This window comes from Adiantum capillus-veneris, chromosome 25 (genome assembly GCF_014529385.1).
Source record: "Adiantum capillus-veneris isolate H3 chromosome 25, ASM1452938v2, whole genome shotgun sequence".
NCBI lineage: Eukaryota > Viridiplantae > Streptophyta > Polypodiopsida > Polypodiales > Pteridaceae > Adiantum > Adiantum capillus-veneris.
The window spans coordinates 115,141,495-115,162,709 of NC_140955.1; positions in this window are offsets into that span (position 1 = coordinate 115,141,495).

Below are 21,215 nucleotides of genomic sequence, written 5' to 3' on the forward strand. Positions count from 1 at the left end.
CTGGACCAAAATTCATCAGCAAACATCATATGCGTATGATGTCTGAAGGGTAACGCTGGCAACAAAATTGACTTTTTGGCTTTACACCCCTATTTTGCATGTTGTGTGGAGCACATACACCAAACTTCATTTTAGTTGGGTATATAGATTAAGTATTGAGGGGATTTTACTCTTTTGGGAAATTTCCTTGTCAAAAAGTGGTGATTTTGTGCAATTTTGATTTCCAAAATTTGTTGTGAGCACATGTGCATGTTGTACATACCAAGGAGCACCTCAGGCAAAAACAAAAGTCCATTTTGACCAGATAGACATCATACGCATATGATGTCCTAGAGGCCAGATTTGAGGTCAAAAGATACATCTGAGTGCACCCTTGTGATCTAGAGATCTAAGAAGAAAATATGCAAAGTCTTATTGAATTTGAAGCATTTTTGAGCTTGTGAAGGCCACAAGACGGATCTAGGCAAAGTGAATGCTTGAATTGATCATATCTAGCACAAAAAGTGTTGGAATTGAAATCTAAAAGCTGGTGTGAGTTGCTTTGTGAGGTGAGAGACCTCTGGAGTGAGTTTCACTTCAATTACGTGTTGTTGCGTGCATTTTGAGAACCCTATTTTTTGTAAATTTGTAGATATAGACATGACGCCCGATGTCGAAAGGGTGTGTGGGCTTTTGTTTTGAGGTTTTTTTAGCTTGCTTTAGCAAGCACATGTACATGTAGGACAAGTCACTAGCATAGCACCAACTGTCGAGTTACTATATGTGTCTGTTACTGAGCTTTTTGAAGTGATACTTGTATATAACTAAAACTCATGAAAAAACTTAAAAAAGTGCAGCCAAAGTCCAAAAATTTTTAGGTTTTAGCTCGTTGTGGCTCCTTGATGGTTTTTGATGCAGTTTTTACCCTCGCCTTGCCTTCTCTATGTTAGACGTACCGGGACAGCTCTCTGTTCGCATCAATTTTTCATGTAGTGGCGTGTAGATTAAATTTTGGTCATCTTCATCTTTCTTGCCAGTCATTTTTCAAGATTTCTTCCATGCTTTAAAGTGCCCCAATTGGAGTTGTGATCTTCAAATTACGACTAGTTTTCTATAGGGTTATGGCTATGGCAGCCTAGTGGCAAATTGTGTGCAAACAGATTGGGAGCATGTATCTATGGATTGTGGAATTGATATTAAAATTGTGGGTCTGTGATGTCAAATTGTGAAAGGGGAGGTCCTTATCTTCATGTGCATTAGTCGGCGTGAAGAAACCTTCAGTTTATAGGTTTCATTGAGGTGATGGTAGAGTTTCCAAAATTTTATGGTCATGCCGATCAAGATGTTGAGGACTTTGTTGAAAAATTTGAGTTTTCTTGTTTGATTGCAAATAAGGAAGATCCAATGTTTATGTTGAAGATTTTGTTCTTTTGCTTGAAAGAGGATGCAAGAATATGGTATGATGACCATGAGTCTTGGTGGAAATTATCTCAACCTTTGCAAGTGATGAATTATCATGAGGTCAAGAAGGTTTTCCTTGAGATTTCAAGAAGGTAGAGGACTCAACGGATGTATGGTACTCCATTGAAGGTCTTATACATGGTGATGATCATGGTGTAGATACCTTTGTGAAGGAATTCAATGATTTGTGGAGAAGATGGTGTGTTTCTTTGGGTAGTGATGTTCCTCCTCTTATGCTTAAGAACTGTATGTTTATGAAAAATTTAAGAGCTGATTTGAGATTAAAGGTTGAGCTTAAAAGACCACTTACATTTGACGATGGAATAAAGGTTGCAAAGCATAAGGAATGGAAGCTAGAGAGATTGAGAGAGCTTGGATTACAGGGTGATATGGAGCCAAAGGTTTCTCTATGCACTGATGTGGATACAAAGAAAGCCTCTAATGTAATATTGTATCATGATGGTTCTCTAGAGAAAGAGCATCAATCATATAATGAGGAGAAAGACGATAAGATGAATGGAAATCCTTGTTGTTTATGCCACTCAATGGTGTTTTGCATGCAAAAGATGATGTTTTTACAAATGTAAAAGTTTATGAGAAGGAAAATGATGCAATAAGTGAAGTCTTAAAGAATGATCATGATAAGAATCAAGTTGTAGAGGCCATTGTTGACGTGACCCATGTGAAAGATGAGCATTGTGGGTGATGTGAAAGTGGATGTTGAGTATCCGTCTCCTTTATGTGAAGTAAGTGAGAATGATTTTCAAGTCAATGAGGATACATTCATGGACGGGAATGATGTGAATGGAGAGCTCTCTCAAATGCATGCTATTGTTGAGTCTTTTCCAATAAATGATGATGCTATTGAGCATGTTGTGAACGTTGCTAATGAGGAGATTGTTCATGAGGACTCTTGTGATTGCATTTGTAGTGATTTATTTCACCATCCCTTGATTGATAAAGATAATTTGAGGGTTTAGAAGATATGGAAAATGATGGAGATTCTCTTTCTATGCCTCATGTGAATATGGTTGATGCTACCTTGCTTGATCCTCTTGTTAAAGAGCCTAAGCTATGTGTAGAAGGTGGCATACCTATCAAGCATGGTGTGGTTGAATCGGTGGATGGATGCTTAATGAAGAGTGAGGATAATGAGATGGATATGCATTAGAATATGCAAATGGATGAGATAAAAATTGAAGACCTTTTGGATGAGATGTTAAACCATGCTATAGTAATGAAAGGTGTCTCTATATAGTATTTGTTGATGAGAGTACTTTATGACTAAACATGATTTGAATTCCGCATGGGAGAATTGATATGGTTGATGTTTTCTCATGGGTTGTGTATATATGTTATATGGCCTTTTGATCTATGTGGACAACATGTCTTTGCTACTGCTGAGCATGAATGCTCTAGTAGATTGGGGGTTTGGAAAACTATGTTGCGCACATTTTGAGAATCCCTTTTTTTGTAAATTTGTACATATGGACATGACACCAGATGTCAAAAGGGTGTGTGGGATTTTGTTTTTTGTTTTTTTTAGCTTGCTTGCAAGCACATGTACATGCAGGGAAAGTCACTAGGATAGCGCCAGTTGTCGGGTTACTGTATGTGCCCGTTAGTGAGCTTTTTAAAGTGAGACTTGTATATAACTAAAACTCATTAAAAAGCTTAAAAAAGTGTAGCAAAAGTAAAAAAAAATTCATGTTTTATCTCGTCGTGCCTCCTTGATGGTTTTCTGATGCAGTTTTTGCCCTCGCCTTGCCTTCTCTACGTGTAGTCATACCGGGACAACTCTTTGTTTGTGTCAATTTTGCATGTAGCAGATTGTAGATTTAATTTTGGTCATCTTCAGCTTTCTCACCACTAATTTTTCAATCTTTTTTCCAAGCTTTAAAGTGCCCCAAGTGGAGTTGTGATCTTCAAGTTACGACTAGTTCTCTGCAAGGTTATGGCTATGGCAGCCTAGTGGCAAATTGTGTGCAGACAGATTGGAAGGGTGTGTATCTATGATTTGTGGAATTGATATTGAAGTTGTGGGTTTCTGATGTTCAATTGTGAAAGGGGAGACCCTTGTCTTCATATGCATTGGTCGGCGTGTGCTGTAAATCCGTGCTTTGACAGGGTTTTTCTCCTATGTGGTGTGGTACTTTGGGTGGGCGTGTGCTTGTAAATTCCTAAGGGAACATAGGTCTTTTGGCTGGGGTTTACTAAAGGGTGATTTTGGTATAATGTTTGGTGATGAGGTTGAATTAACGCTCTTGGGCTGTATAGCTATAGAGGTGTCCCACTTTTCTTTTGCCCAACAATGTATGATGTCTAAAGGGAAATTTTAGGGACCAAAGTTGACATCAGAGCTTACCAGGGTGTTTAACACCACAAAACAAGCTTAGAGACCATATTTCATCCAATTTGAAGCACTTAGACATCATGCGCGTATGATGTCTCAAGTGAATATGTGAAAGTCCAAATGCACTTCTTACCACATAGGAGGCTTGGAAATGATGTGTTAAGCTTGTTTGCAAATTTTCATTTCATTTGGACACATAACTATGAATTTAAGAAGATTCTTGCAATTCTAAGAAGGTAAAAGTGAAAAAAGTGGTGCTTTTGTGCAATTTTGATACCCAATTTTTTTGGTGAGCACATATTCTTGTTGTGTACATCAAAACAGAAGCAAAAGTGAATTCTGAGCCAAAAAACATCATACACGTATGAAGACGTTTAGACTAGATTCTGGTCAAATCAAACATCTGACTATACCCTAGTGTCCTAAAGCATAAAACAAGTCCGTAGCCAAAATTTCATCGCATTTGGAGCACATTTGAGCTAAAATGTCCCAAAAGACAAAAATTGGGCAAGATTCATGCTTGTATCGACCATAACTTGCACAAAAAGTGTTGAAATTGAATTCTAAAAGTTGCTGAGAGTTACTTGAGTGATAACGAGTCTTGGGGATAAAAGTCGCTTCATTTTGGCACAAAAGACATCATACGCGTATGATGTCTCAAGTCCCAAATCAGAGGTCAAAGCTTACATCTCAGCTTATAGAAGTGTTTGCCATCACAAAGTAGGCCTAGAGACCAAGTTTCATTCAATTTGGATCACCTTTGGCTTAGCTGACCTCTCATGGAACTTGTAAGTAATCAAATAGAAAAAGGATTGATAGACCTGAATAAAAGTGGCAGATTCACAAACTAAGACTTGGAGTGGTTAGAGTACATCAAGGAGAGTTTGCAATTAAAGTTTGGAGCAATTCTAAGTTAGGAGATATCATACATGTGTGAAGACTCCAGGCATAGGTTAAGGACAAACAAGAACTTTGACTACTCAAAGGACTTCCTTTTGACCCTAGAATCCCAAATATCATTCCAAAACAAAATTTGATACTTGCAAGTGGACCAAAGCATGCATCTAGTGTTGACACTTTGAAATTGCCAGAATTGACCTACAAGAAGATTGAATGCGATAGAAGACTGTTTTGGCCATAACTTGAGCTCTCGATATCGGATTCATAAACTCTTTTTTATCAAAATGAAGCTCCATAGTAGCTCCACAAGATTTAGTATAACCTTTGAACAACAATTAAAGACCCTTTGAGTCATTCAATGTTGGTCAGTGGTTCAAAAAAACATCGTTCATGCCTCAAAACGCATCCGAAAGTTAGGGGTTCTAAAAGTGACAATTTGAGAGAATTGTGATTTTTTCCTAACCAAAGCAATTGAACACATTGGAATAAATCTTCTTACATCAAGCTAGAGCTGTTAATCCTAGATATCATGTCTACTTTAGATTCTAACTAAGCTTACACAAGCTTCGAGATCCCAACGATAAGCATCCGCCCATTACTGGATCTTCCAAACTTGCAGTTGATAAAGATTAATACTATTGAGAGAGTTTGGATGACAGATAATGAGAGTGAAGGATTTACAGATACATTGACGATAGTGAGGTCAACCTTTATAGGTGCTCATAGCCATACCCAGGAGAGCTGACGGATTACAAGCTCTTATATGTCTATACATACGGAGTCAATTGTCAATGGAAATCTATAATTGTTGACAAGTATGGACGAGAATACAGAGGTCTAGAAAGTACAAATCCACAGACTACATTAGATGGTTAATGAAGGACCACAAATACCCCTACCAAACACGATAATTTCTATGACAATTCCAAAAAGGGAGCCACCTGGATATCCTCCTAGAGTGATAACAAGAGATGAAATGATCACAAAGATGGCAGGCACACCTCCTCAAGTGAATCTCCCTAATGGACCAATCTCTAATAGAACGACCAATACCTTTCAAGAAGACCAATATACAATGCGAACCAAACAAGGAGAGTGGAAATGCTGACCTATCCACTTGGATTCCATCAAGATGTCATACCAAGATCAAATATCAATAGACATGGTTAACCAGTCATCCCAGGACCAATTGCACCACCACTATTCCCATCATATCCGTATAAGTGAAGGTTGAAGACCTGAAGTGAGAGAAGGATTGGGAGAGTCTATGGTTAGACTTGTAGATAATCGGCGAGAGCCCAAAAATGGGTAAACAAGAAATACTCCGGAGATAAAGATCAAAGAGATTAGGTAGCGGCTTTTAGAAGAGTGATTAGAGTAGAGAAAGTTTTCAGAAGAGTGATAAGAGCAGAGAAAGTTTTGGATTTTGCAACACAATTTGTGGGATTCGGTGGACTGATTCTGGAAGATGATGTGGCTACATGGTTCGACTCAATGGAAAGACAAGATTTTGAGACACTAGACGAGCTGTTTGAAGAATTCATTGAAGGATTCTCACGAAAAGACATAGCTCACAATACAGTCTCACAAATTCACAAATTCAAGCAGAAAGAGGGTGAATCAAATGCAAAGCAAAATCACGGGCTCAAGAGATATGTCAAGTTCTATCCAAGAGCATAACTACCTATGCATGCATGATTGATGCTGAGGGAATGAGACATGCGGGTCTTCAGAAAGATTTGCATATGATAAGAAGCTTGACACTAAACAAACTGATCAGAAAAGATATTTATCTGGTGGTGGATAATTGTGAAGAATATAAAGAAAAGGATTTTAAGAGTCAAGAGGATGACACATCCTCTTAGCATAGTGATTCACAGATGAATGAGTCCATTGCAAAACCAACAGCACCTATCAATCAATAAAATTTTATCGAGAAATGGTCAAGAGCTTAACTCCTCTCATAAGGTCTGATTTGGGGAGCCTAAGTGGTGCGTAATTGAGAGGAAATGGACAAACCATACGAGGGAAGAGTGATACTATAGAATGGAATATGGTAGGGAGAGGTATGTACAACCTATTCTAGTAGCATCTACTCCACCCAGATATGTTATGGGGAATGTGCCAGGTCTAGTAGGAGTTTTGAGACCACAACTTGTCTTAGGAAAACAACCTCTGCTGCCAGGTGCTAGAATGCCTGTAGACATGAGATACACATGGATGATGGAAGCATCTAATAAACAAGTGCCAATACCAACTACAATGTATTATAACAACCAAAGTGGTAGAGACTTCCCTTCAAAGTGATAGAAGATGAGAGAAACACATGGAGTGGTGAGTCCGGTACAACCTCCACCTCCTGCATTTTGACCTAAAGAAAGAAGGTATGAGATGGATGAAAGGACATTGTAGTTCATTGTGAATAGTGTCTTAGCTAGGTCAGAGCGTGTTTATAGCCAAGAGGAAATGCAAGAAGAAGCTACTCAACCAGAGACAAATTGTCACAAAAGTTGTGACAACCACTTGGTCAAACAATGTCCTCAGATGGAGAACACTCAAGTAAATGCCTATTGTCTTGACTGTGGCATCATTCACTTGATCTCTGAGTATTGTCCCAAAAACCCAAACCAAGTCATAAAGATCACAACAAATATCTCATGTATCGTTCAGCTACCCAGTAGCTTGGAAAACAAAAATGCCGTACCAGGTCAAGTAGTTACGAGAGCGCAAGCTCAAAAGGAAGCTAATGAGAACCCAAAGATAGAGAAAGTAAAAACTGACGTGTGACTAGAGACGGATGATGAACCAAAGACTGATGCACCTAGTAAAAAAGCCAAGAGCAAACAAAATTATTGGAAAGCTAGAAAGGCTAGGATGAAAGCACGTAGGGAATGAGAGAATAAATCCCTGGCTGAGGAGCTTACCCAAGCTAAAGAAAAGATAAGACAACATGAGTAAAGGGTTGCACCTTCTCTTACGTAGATGTATGAACCTCCAGAAGAACCATCCACAAAAGAGAAACCGAGAAGTGCTAGTTCAAGAGGATTGGTATTGGTCAAAAAGGTTAATGAGCCATTAGATGCCCTCTTGAAAGCCTATGACACATGGCTCAAAAACAACCAAATCCAAGAACAGAAGTGGATGACATATCCATATGAGGAACTAGAAAAGCAAAGGCTTGAAATGTTCCTAAAAATAATTCAAAAAGCCCAAGCTTTACTAGAACCACCAGTTGGAAAATGTGAGGATGTTACCCTTGCTCCACCTACACCAGTAATTCCACCAAACCAGGAATGACTAAAGCTAGATCCCAGTCATGAGCACATACCAAAGCTCAAGGACCCATCATTAGAACCAAAGATAGTTTTGAATACCACGGATAACTCTTTTGAGGGATTTCAGTGAACCTCTCCTCATCAAGCTAGACTCATAAGTCAATTGAACATGACACCCATGATCTCTGAGTTGCGAGATGGAGATCAAACTCCTACAAGCATCAACATCATGGAGCACAAGCATACTCCCACTAGCAAAGTGCAAATGAATGCCACCCATACCATGAACACCATCCTATCTCATAGTAAAACATGCTAAACCACTCTAGGCGAGGAGTAATATGGCATAAAGCATTGATGTCTAGCTACGAGTTGTGAGGCAAAGTCCATGCATGTCTGGGTGAAACTACAAAAGTAGGAGTGTCTACCACACTCGTGCTCTCAGCAACAACCAATAGAGTCCCTTGCTATCTCCAACGCCTAAAATAGCATCTCCTCATGTACCCTGGTCTACCAAAATGCTAGCAAACCACTTGTCTGTGCCTCTAAGATCTACATGATACACCAACATGTGTATCCAATGATGAATTGTCACTACAAGATGCTGTAATTGAGCACAAAATGAGTCTATAGATCAGCCCTCACAAAGTTTAAATGCATTATCCACAAGAGCATAACTACTTAACGCATTGCAAAAAAAGAACCAGCAAATCAAACAACTGTTGCCAAAACTATGGCAAAGATCGCATAACCAAAAACCACAAATAAATCATGCATAAATAGTGACCACATGTAATGAGATTGTAATAAAAATGACCATCCACATAGGCACAAGCCAAACCTGTAAAGTGTGAGCTTTGTCCTAAAGTATGAGTCAAGGAGAGAAGAGTGGAATTATCTCACATGCTATGGAGCAAAGCTGTAGAGCTACTTAAAGCTCATTTCATGAATCAATAAACACAACTCTATTTTGCACTACATGCTTGTCTATGGTGAGCTTGTGCTAAGCTAAGTCAATACTCAAGATTGTGTTTATGAGTCCAAGCTAATTCTATCTTGGAACCTAATTCACTTGAGTGATAATCTTGCTTACACACACACACACACACACACACTCACACACTTGCACTATGTTTCTCTTTCATCCACCCTAGCTAGCACGATCCCATTCCTAAACCTTGGCTAACACGACTCTCTAGCACCTATCACAAAGCGCATAAAGCCTAGCAAAAAATGATAGAGCTTCCTCTATAACTAGAGTAAAATGTCACCAAAAAACAAGGAAATAAACAACGCCAAAACACCATGGCACGATGCCAAACACAATGAAAAACGATCCGGGAATCCTTGACTAGAATCAATGAGTGTATACATTTTGCAATGTTAATACATGAGCTATACCTGCTTCACAAGACACTGAAAACATGTGAGCTAATTTCCAAGCTCACCCGATGCAGTACAAGGCATACACACACTAATCTCCCACTTGCAAAAAATATCACACAAAATCCCAAAGTGAAACCTACAATCATGACTAGAAAATGCCACCTTGTACTGCTCCTCTTCTCTTTAGTTCCCTAGGTTTTTCCTTGCACCCTCTCCTCCAATCAAGTGTTTCCTGCTCTCCTTCCTACCGAGAACATGCCCCTTTTTCACATTGGAGAGGCGTAATAGGGAACACACCCATCACACACAAAAATGCCTCTATATAGCTCAGGGTATTCACAACACCCCTATCCTCTTAAATACACCTTTGATAAACCACTTGCACCAGTCGGATATTGCATTTACACTCCTCAAACTCACACAACCTATGTAGCACTGCACTCGAGAAAACTCATTCCAAAATGCTCATTACATAGCCCTTTACTCACACAACACTTCTCTTTTGCTCTCTTTGCAACACAAAACACCAATGGTTCAACGTACCCGCCCCCCCCCCCCCCCCCCCCCCCCCCCCCCCCCCCCCAACACACACACGACACTGTGGATTTCACAAGAGCAATAAAAAAAAGAAGGGGGAAGGGGGAACGGACACAAGATGCGGCAATGATGACTCTCCTTGCTCAAAAAAGACTCTTTACAATGCTTGTGCACCCATAACCATGGCCTTTTCTCTCCTCACCCATCTCCACGAAGCTCTTGACCGTCAAAAAAGCCACCCTTGGTCTTGCTTCACTTCTCCCACAAAGCAAAAAAAGAAGACCCCTTCAAAAACGTTTCTTCATTTCTTATAGAGAGCTCTTCATTTTTTTGGCATTTGGCTCCCAATTTGTTCACTAAGGCATCTTGGAACGTGTGGTGATCTCCTCTCTCTCCCTTATCATATGAGTGCCCTTTACTCAAGGGGAGGAAACAACGGCACCATCATTGATCTCTTGTATGAGTTGATCCTCATAAAAGATTTTTTTTTTTGGGGGGGGAGACCAAAGCCCTCTTGGTGTGAAGGTGCCCCACGGGCACCCCGCCACATTATCATCTACCTTGCATGCCTGTTGCGCAGGCTCTATTACCCAACACCTTCCCAAATGCCACAAGAGTGCCATGCAATGTTCCAAAGGGATGCACATAGACACGCACATGTAGGCCAGCATATCCAAGACCACGAGCTCTAAGGGATCTCTCTCCCCTTGTGATACCTTATGAGGCCAAATGTCCTAGAATTTATATCATGTACAATCGACACCAAACATTGTATTTGGGACAAGCCCCCCCGCCTTGTGGCATGGCCTAGGGTGGCCACCCTCCAAGGTCCCCTCAAACCACTTGAAAAAAAAAAAAGGATCTTCTTTTTTTTCCCTTCTTCAATGCTTTTCCCTGAAGTGCCCAGTGAACTAATGATGGAGCCATAAAGAGCGGCCCAAAATCCCCTTTGCTAACTTCAATCCCAGCAAGCCCCACTGCATTCCAATTTTTGCTAGGCTCTCAAACAATGCGTCCAAAAATGGGGAAAAACATACATGCCCATGTGCTTAGTATTGGACCCCAAATTCATCTTGCTGTATCTTTCTGACCAAGAATCCGATTGGACAAGCCATCTCTTCTTGTCAACTTCACATGCTATGCTCTACCTTCAAGAACCTAGTCAAGGAAAAAACCCCTAAATGAGATGCCTACCAATGCTGTTAATTTGGTCCACAACTAGCCCTTGGAAAATCTTCCATTGGTCGTATCTTTCATGTTTCGGCTCAAATTGAGGATCTGGAAAGATCACCATGCTCCACAACATGAGAACTTTGCATCTATCCACTCACACCAGCTCTGGCCACCTGTCCCCACTTGCCCTGTCCATTGGAATCTGTAAAGCATTTTGTCTTTGTACTACCCTATCTTCACCCTATAGATCCATTTGAGGGCCCATCTAGATAAGTTTATCTCAAGCACTACATTTTAGATCATAATCCCAACACTTCAGACACCTGGACCTACCATCCCAATTGGCCCACCTTGGAGTCGTTTTGGCCTATGAAACCAGCTTAGACATACATTTCCTCTACCCTTTGCCAACCTAGGGTCTTCACACATGCTTGAAAACCTTTCCATGCACTTGTGTATGCCTTCAATATTGCATTGCACCACTTCTAGCCTCAACCAACTTTGTCTGCACCAGTGTCTTTAATACTCACCCTTGCTTCCCAACTTGCTCACTTATGCTCGTCAAAGCCGTTTTCTCTATCAAGCTAAGTGGGAGCCTAATGAAGAGATTTTTTTTCAATAAACAATATACTCAGATACCATTACTAGAATATTGATGCTAGAGTGAGTGAAGCTTCATTACCAACACTCCTACCCATGATAGATCAAAAATTGGCTGAGCAGGTTACATAGGGATATGGCAGTATCTAAAGATATCTAATACTATATGGGATTTGATGCTACTTGATTTTGTAGGGGAAGTTGTTCTATGTTTTGATCTGGGAGGATACCATGGCGCTTATGATCTATGCTAGTGGATCTCTATGCCATTTTATCTAGGAGAAGATGAAAATGTGCATGATTTGGGGCGGTTGACCTATATGATATATGATCCAGGTGGGGTTCATGATGGTTTATGGGTTAATACATGCTTATGATTAGTAAAAATTCTATGTTTTTCCTATGATCCTGGAGGAAGACTATTCTCTCATAAAGCCATAGATTGGGATAATGTGGAAGGTATGCTCACAATGAGATAGTGGTTATGTATTTACAGGAGCATGCTTAAAGATTTGGATAATGGCTGGCACATATTGGAGGATGTGCAGCTCTAGAGGGGGTGGATGGCGTACTATTTTGAGGGCATGTATTTTTAAGTTTTTCCAATCACAATGAGATAGTGGTTATGTATTTACAGGAGCATGCTTAAAGATTTGGATAATGGGTGGCACATATTGGAGGATGTGCAGCTCTAGAGGGGGTGGATGGCGTACTATTTTGAGGGCATGTATTTTTAAGTTTTTCCAATCACATGAACAATCCCAGAATCTATTATGATATCAGGATGACCGGAATTTATGCTAGCTATGGACTTTGAGGCCATCAAATGAGGTTGTTTCTTGCATGCCAAAATGTAATGATGCTATCAAAATGTGGTTTAATAGGCCAAAATTGTAGTGCATGTTATACCCTCCATGCCTGTCTTTACATTTTGTCAATTGGAGTTCGAATGAAGGAGATATGGATAGTAGAAGTATTTTTGAGAGCCGGCTCTATTATACTTGGATCACCTTGTGATGTGTGCCAAGGAAGTTGAATCAAGTTCAACAGGGATCCAATTGCTACTGCTCAGAAAGAGCTATGACATGTGCTTTATAGTGCTCAAGTCAAGCATTTAGTGCTCAAGTCATGGCTGATTCAGTTTTCTTTGCAGTCTTGGACATCCATAAGCAGGGGAAATTAATATGAATGCAATTAAAGTTGAGCTTAGCAATGCTTTATTTGTTATCTGGTTGATATGTATGCCAAATGTGGTGCTCTTACCAAAGCACGAGCAATTTTTAAAGGGCTTCTAATCCAAACTATCATCATTTGGAATGCATTGATTGAGAATATGGTCAGGGAATGTTGAATAAAGATGCCATGCTTGGTAGTGCTTTGGTTGAATTTGTATGCTAGCCAAGCTATTGGAGAATCATGTTGTGAATAGCAAAAAATCTGTTAATATGTCTCATTAGTATGCCTGATAAGAGGTAAAACCCAGATGAAAAGCAAAAATTAAGCAAAAAAACACATTATATAATATACACATGAATTCTCATAATCTTGCAATAGGCTTTACTCCCCCCTTCCCATTGTGATTCATCTCGATCAAAGATTTGTGCAATGTACATTGGCAATAACTCGATGTCTATGCAAGGCCGTGTAATGTGGCCCTATTATGCCAATGGGAGACATACATGGGGTAACGATATGCTATGGAAGATGTGGGTACTAAATGGATTTTTCAATGGTTTTGGCTGTTGAGGCTCCATCTATACTACATTGTTGGAACAAAAGTGTTTGAAGATGGCATGCTCTTTCTTTGATGGTTGGTTGTGGAAGTTTCGTTGCGGCTTAATTTCCATGGTTTGTAGTACCCACTTGGACTTGGTAGCTGTGTTTCATGGAAACAGTTGAGCTAGTTGTCAAATCAATTGCATTAGGGGAATTTTGAGGTCATTTTTGTGCCTTTTAGCATGTAGAGAGAGAGTGGTCTCAACCAATGGTTGAAGAGCTTCCGTTACGGAACCTCTATTTTTGAAAACTCACAAAAAAAGCAAATATTCTATCTTTACCGCAACTTTGAGCTGGTAAATAGCAATGTAAACAAGTAAAAGTGCAAAGGCATTCAATAGCTGTCGCTTTTAGAAAGACGTACTTCTCATATTATATTGTTTTCATTTTGCACGTCGTCATCATAAAACAACATTTGGATTCTATCTCATGATCTTTTCCACATTTGAACCGTTTTTTGCACATTCTGCTTATTCTTCTCTTGAACTCAGGCTAAACTTCTCTGCTCATTTCTTTTTTCACCAAATGACCAAGAACTTCCGTTGAAGCCATTGTCACTTACAACACGACTGATCAAAATGGAGAATGGATTCCAATAACTATACACAAAGGAACGTGGATATTGATGCAACAGAACAAGAGAATAAAGTCTTCCACCAAAAACTCTTTCTTGGCGGGATGGAAGGGTATTATTAAAGATTTCAGCTTTGGCAACAACAAAAAATCAATCAAAGAGGTGCTGGTGCAGCATGTGTACATGCATAAAGATCTGCATATTGACTCAGAGAGTTCTGCTTTGCCATTACATAGACCAAACTGTAAGTTTCTTAACTTAAATCCTTATTTGTAATGCATGTTGTATAAGGTTATTTGTTGTACAGATTTGTATCCTTCAAACATTATGGAATGGCAGCCAGTAGAATGTGTTATAAATATTCTGGATGTGTGTCATGGATCAATTGGTGAAGAAATATACAAGGGAAGGACTAAGGGTTCACTGGCAGAGAATGGAATATTCTTCTTTGACCATTATTATGTTCCACCTAGAAGGACTGGAGAACTTGGAGCCACAACCAAGTTAGACTTGCCTGATTTCAAAAGTGGAGAATGGTCAGTCCCTAGCTCAAATACAAGTGAGGGCTACAGGTGCAAACTGTTTTGTGAGATTCAAAAGTGTTTGAAAGCAAACATAGCAAGCAAACAGAGTAGAATTTCTATATTCATGCCCATTACAATTTTTGTAGACTTCTTCTCTAATGCTGAAGTCAGAAAATCTAGAACAATGTTTTCAGTGAAGACTTTAGACTCAGCAAATGTACTTGAATTTGTGGATGAGGGTTGGAACACCAAAACAGTGAATGGAATCACTTGTAATGTGCAAGCTGGCTCAATTGCTTGCAAATACATGATAGGGACACAAAACTTCATTATGTCATTTTATTACAGAAGATGGCACTATGTTGGTGGTCAGCTAACTCCACTTGATCAAGACATGGAGGACTTCATTGACAGCCCAATAGAAGACATTGATATATGGGTAAACAATGAGTATCTGTCAATTGTAAAGATAAGAGGCATGTGTAGCTTACATCAATTGAGATTGGACCTGCAAAATGATGAAATTGAACTACCCACAACATTCTGCTTTCAAATAAATGGTGGAAAGGTAACTGTTATCCCTAAAAGTCTCTTGTTCTCTTATTGGTTCTTTATTTAACTTGGACTGTTTTTGTAGGTATCAAAAAGGAATGAAAAGAGGCTACAATGCAAGGACATCTTGGATGGCATTGTACATTTGGTGCCTTAAACATCCTTCAAGGCAATTTTGTAACACATGACCTGCAAGGATCTTATTTTGTATCACATGACCTGCAAGGATCTTGTTTTGTATCACATGACCTGCAAGGATCTTATTGAAATAAAGATCTAAAAGGATTTTTGTTTTGTTATTGAAATGCAACTTTTCCAAACATCAATGATTTTACTTCAATGATTTGATTTTGTAATAGAGTCTTAAAACAAGGTGATCAAAATGTATTCAATTTCAAATATTTGCAATTACATACAAGTGGGCTATAGAATAGACAATTGGATACAAGTGGGAAGCTTGATACAAGTGGGCTACAATTAGAGTGGGCTACAAAAAGCTAGAATAGTTTTCTGCCAGGAGTTTTCCTGTCCCTAGGGGACTTCCTTAATGGGGTTGGTGCTTTTGCAGTGGGCTCTTTTGTCCTGGGAGATTTTCTTGTGGGCTCTTTGACAGGAGGGCTTGAGGGCTGCTTCCTCTTTCTCTTATCCTCCATCTCTTCACTTGACTTTTCCTGCTCACCACTCTCTTCTTCCTCTTCACTTCCCTTTTCCTCTTCTAGTTTTTCTTTCCCCTTTGCCTTTTCTAGCTTTGCTTTCCCCTTCTCTTCAACATCATCATCTTTAAATACCTCTTGCAGTTGTCCATTTGCTTCAATCATATACTTGATAATCTTTGCTCTTGTCAACCATACATGGTTCTCACTATAGCACTCTCTGTTGATCTATACAAGGCAATAGAAAGCAAGTTTTAGAAACAATAAAATGAGAAAAAATACAGCTGGCAAATATGAAATATGCTATACTTCTATATTCTGATTGTCATTGCAGTATATGAAATCCAAGAGCTTGGCATTTGTCACTACCCTCCATCCACATGAATGGCTTTCAGGCTGGATTGGAACCTGCAATTCATTACATGTATTTATGGGAAAAAATATTTGAGGATAATCCATTGAAGTGAACAAAGCATTAAGAATTCCAACCTTCACAACTGAAAATTGGATTTCAGTCAGCATCTTTGGCATGGGTGGACAATTCTCCAGTGTCTCTATAAATCTTGTAGCAGCACTGTCCAAAATTCTTTATTAACAGTATGTGCTTGAGGTTCTGCTTGGTGTTTACAAAATGTGTCTGCTACTATACTTACAATTTTGCTTGACCATGTACTCCAACAAAAGAATTAACAAAGTAGCATTTTATTTTCACAATATCAATTGCAATTAAACTCCATTGTGAGCTATAAAAACAAGCCTCAGTTAGCCTTCTAACATCAATTAGTAAATTCTCTTCACAAGGTGTAGGTAGGAAACTTACCTCTCATGATAAGGAATCGAGAAATTTTCACAGATTTCCAAGTCCACATGAGTCAACCACTTTGTGAGCTCTCTAATATTTGTCTCTGTCCTGAGAAAGTGGGAGATAGAAGGGTCTAAAAATTCCACCTTTTGTTGAAGGTCTGGCTCATATGTATGCATCATTAACCTGGTACAAGATATTGTTATATAAAGAATTCTTGCTATAAACAAAAATACAGAGGAAAACAAAAACAACCTGAGGCATGTGATAAGGAGTGGAGAATTCATCTCCTTGGTCCAGCCCTTGAGAATTTCCAAGGTCTCAGAGTCAAGTGAATTGTAATCCTCCCTAGGATCCTCCTCACTGAATAGAGTGACAACAAAACCAGTAGGATTGACACTCCTCAAGAGGGGCACTAGCTGAGGTTCCAATAGGTCAAGCTCCTTTCTCTCTGCAATTTCCTTCTCTTCCTTTGCTCTCTTTTTCCTTTCCTTTTCCTCTTCTTCAGTAATATCAACTACTCCTACTTCAGGCTCCTCGGGCTTCCTCCATGGAGGAATGTTGAGAATATTAAAGGCCTTAATATCATGCATAGGGACAGGCTCCAACATTCTTGAAAACCTGTATCTCAGCCTCCTGAGAGTGATCATGTCTTTGTCCATCAAAGTAACCCTATGGGCATGAGCTGCACAGATATAGGCATCTTGGAAAAGCTCAATCATAAAGTCCTCAGAAGCCTCCTGGATACATGCCAATGCAGTTCTAGTCCACCTCATGTCAATCTTGTACTCCTTTGCAACTTGTCTGCATAGTCTCTGGAAGGGCAGTTTGGGAATTGCAAGATTGATGGCCTTTATGGCCTTCCTTATCTCTCTTAGACATTTGACCCCCTGCTTGAACTTTCTCTTTGTAAGGAGAGGCTTAAGCTGCATTAGTAAAAAAAATAAACGATGTATATTTAATTTCAAAAATTTCATTCACAAAGCACAATAGAAAATCGTCTGTCTACCCCTTGTGTACATAATGTTTGCCTACATCTTGTTAAACTCCCCCTTGTGTACATAATGTTTGCCTACATCTTGTTAAACTCCCCCCTTGTGTACATAATGTCTACCCCTTGTGTACATAATGTTTTCCTACCTCTTGTTAAACTCCCCCTTGTGTACATAATGGAACATATTGAGTTCACAACCTGTGTGCGAAATCCCAAAGGTACTAATGCATTAACCCAATACATGATCGCGCACGGGGTGTCGGAGTGACTGAGGCATGCATTGCATGTTACATGGTGGCACACATTGGATGTGGACATAGTGGCACACATTGAGATACTAATGGTAAACACAATACGGTGACACCCCGTACGCGAAAAAACAAAGTGTCAAATGCCCTCAGACTCACTGCGATCGCGCACGAGGTGTTGGAGTGACTGAGGCATGCATTGTATGTTACATGTTGGCACACATTGGATAGTGGCACACATTGAGGTACTAACGGTAAACACAATGCAGTGACACCCCGTACGCGAAAAAACAAAGTGTCAAATGCCCTCACACTCACTGCGATCGCGCACAGGGTGACGGTCAAAGTGCCCGAAGGATCCGGTTTTGGAAGCGCGAGAATCGGGTAAAACGTCCTCCAAAATGCGATTATTATGAGTTTCGAGGAGACTCGTGGGCTTATATAGGGCGCTACGCAAGTCCCTAGGCGCACCGCTCCTCCCTAGGCACTTACTAGCAGTTGGGCACACACTTCGAGGCGGCAACCGCTTTGCACACCCCCCGAGGCGGCATTTTTGGTTATAAAAACAATCTACCCAACGCTTATTATCATTCACAAGGCTTGCCTCCAACTTTCCAATTGGCACCCCGCGACACCCTGTGCGCGATTTTAACAGCTGCCAGACACATCTTCACTTTACAAAATCGCGTACCAAATTTCAGTGAGTGACTACTTTCTCTTAACACTCATTGCTCGCATAGAAAGTAACAAACTTAACACAAATTTATATAATTCTTTTTTGCTTAATAGATTTACAACTTGTATACTTGTTTAATAATCATTATTAATTTTTTCTTTTATGAAAGGAGGGTGGTTTATTTATATATTCTAGTCATAAAAGAAATTCTCACACAATGTCATGTCTATTTTTTGATGTCTTGATGGATTTCTCTTTTCTCTTTTTCAGCTGGACATTTGTGGATTGTCATAATGGATACAGAGGATATACAAGAGACTGCTGATGACAGGCTGATGTCTTTTCTTTACAAAGTTAATGAGCTTACAAGATTTCAAAGTGTCAAAGAGATTTTTAATGCTGCCTTTGATCTTCAAGCACTTGTGGATGGTTTCTCCACACAAATTAGTGACTTGAAAGAGATATATACAGCATTGATCACAGGCTTGACAATCTTGTTCATTTTGTTGATATATGCAAAGCAGGTAGCTTGTCAAGGACACGTATTGCAAAGAAGTGGTCAAGCCTTCATCCAGACTAGCAGAAGATCATAAAGCCTTGCAAATTTCATGGTAATATGCATTGCCAGTTGGTAGATTATGACCTTGGACTTATCATTTTCTTTAGTGTACTCCCAACACCAGAGGGCAAAGAGATTCCAAAGCAGATTTCTCAGGCTGAGGAGGACCAAGAGGAAGAGGAGATAGAAATGGAGTTCCATGAAGAGGAAGAGAAACTACAAAGCACTGAGATGCTGGACATTGCAAAATTTAAAGCAGAAAACATCACTAAAGTGGAGAATGTTGACATTGAGGATGAAGATGTTGATCCTTTGCATTGCACAGCAACATTTCCCACATACAAAGTTAACAAAAAGGAATATGTTTTGCTGAATGACATTCAACATCTTTTTGATCTAAGGGAAGATTATGCTTTGGCAGTTTTGGTTGAGTGGGGATCTAATGACATAGGATTTATTGATTACTCACCTTGCCCCTTAGCAGTCTTGGACACAGAGGCAGAAACTTTTATTGACAGCTCAAGTGTTGGAAAGCATGTGCAGGACATTGTTCTGAGATATGAGCAACAGGGTGTACCTTCTGAAGAGGAGTTCAATGAGATCCAGAAAAGGCTTAAAATAGAGCATATGGGAGAGGAAAAGACCAGAGATTATGAAGTAAGGCCAACTAGATCCATTGATATATGGGAACCTGCCTTGTTTGAGGAGGATGAGTCTCCTAAGGTATGTTAATGACCATTTTGCTTTGTCTTATTAATGTGCTGAACAATTAACCAAGACAAATTTTTGCAGATTGAAATACTGGACACAGACAAATTCCTTGGCAGGGGGAAGGGTTCCAGACCCTTAAATTTAGGAAGGAACCACAGCTTGGGACACTTTATTGGGAAGCTCAACAAAGAGACTGTCATTATATTCCATAGCAAGTTTACAAGAGAACCATTGCTACCAATGCTTGCAATTAAAGCACTTGCAAAGGTTGTTGGTTCATATCAGCTTCCTCCAGGGTTAGAGAAGTTAATATTGGTGGAAAAGGAGGAAGCCATCAGAATTTTTGGATTCTTCCCTGGCCTTACTGGTTCTAGAGCTGGTTATTTTGCAACAATGGAATCCTATGTGCTTGCCCACTCTGGGGACCTCAAGAGACAAATGATAGGCTACAATAAGCAGAAGTTTCTGAAGTTTAGGGGTGAAGTTGATGTACCTTCATCAAAAGACTGACTTTGCTCAAACCTGTACTTTGGCCCACTTTCTACCTTGTCTCTCTCTTGTAGCTAGCCATTGTAAGAATTTTTTATTTGCAGATGAACTATTATATGAATTTAGTCTTTTCTGCTTGTTCCTGTGTAAGGCATTTGCTAAATCTGAGTTCAGTAGTGCTTTCTTTGTCATTTTTGATCTGGTTCTATGCCATATTTGTCTATAGAACCATTGGAAAACCTCAAGCAAGCTATTTGCCTTCACTGCACCTCCCCCATGTCTTGTATGCTTGAAAAACTTGGTTCTTGCTTGATAATGGGATTTCTCCATGCCTTGTGTAGATCATATGGACAGGGAGCCCCATTTCTTTACAAACCAGGGAGTGTGATTGTAAATTATATGCTGGCAAAGTAAAAGTGTATCAATAATTAGTAAGTATGAGATTAATCATATGCTGCCAAACTAAAAGTATGTACATATTAAAAAGGTAAGAAAATAAATAAAAAACTTACCATGTAATGTGTGAATTCCTGATCCCAAGCATCTTTCATTGCACTTCTGAAGTTATTGAGCACTTTCTTGAAATTTGGCTGATAATTTTTGCCCCAGGATGTCTTATCACAGTAGGAAAACTTTGTCTAGTGATTCCCATACCTCTGCTTTTTTATTTCTTGATGTACCTTCAAGACAATGATCTTTGATGGCATTGTGGAGAGCTTTCCACTGGTTATACTTCACATTGGATGAACCCTTCTTGGCATTTACCTTTCCTAGTTTGCCATGAAACCCTAGGAAAGCTCTGGCCTTCACACCACCAACAGATACCTTTCTAGGCACATTTTTTCCATTTGAAGACCTCTTCAGGTCTGTTTCAATATTAACCTTACCACTGTGAAGGCCAATTTCTGATAAAACCCCTTCAATACATTTGATTGCAGCATCTCTAGCTGCTTTTGGCTGTAACTTCCAGGCAAACCCCACATACATATGTAC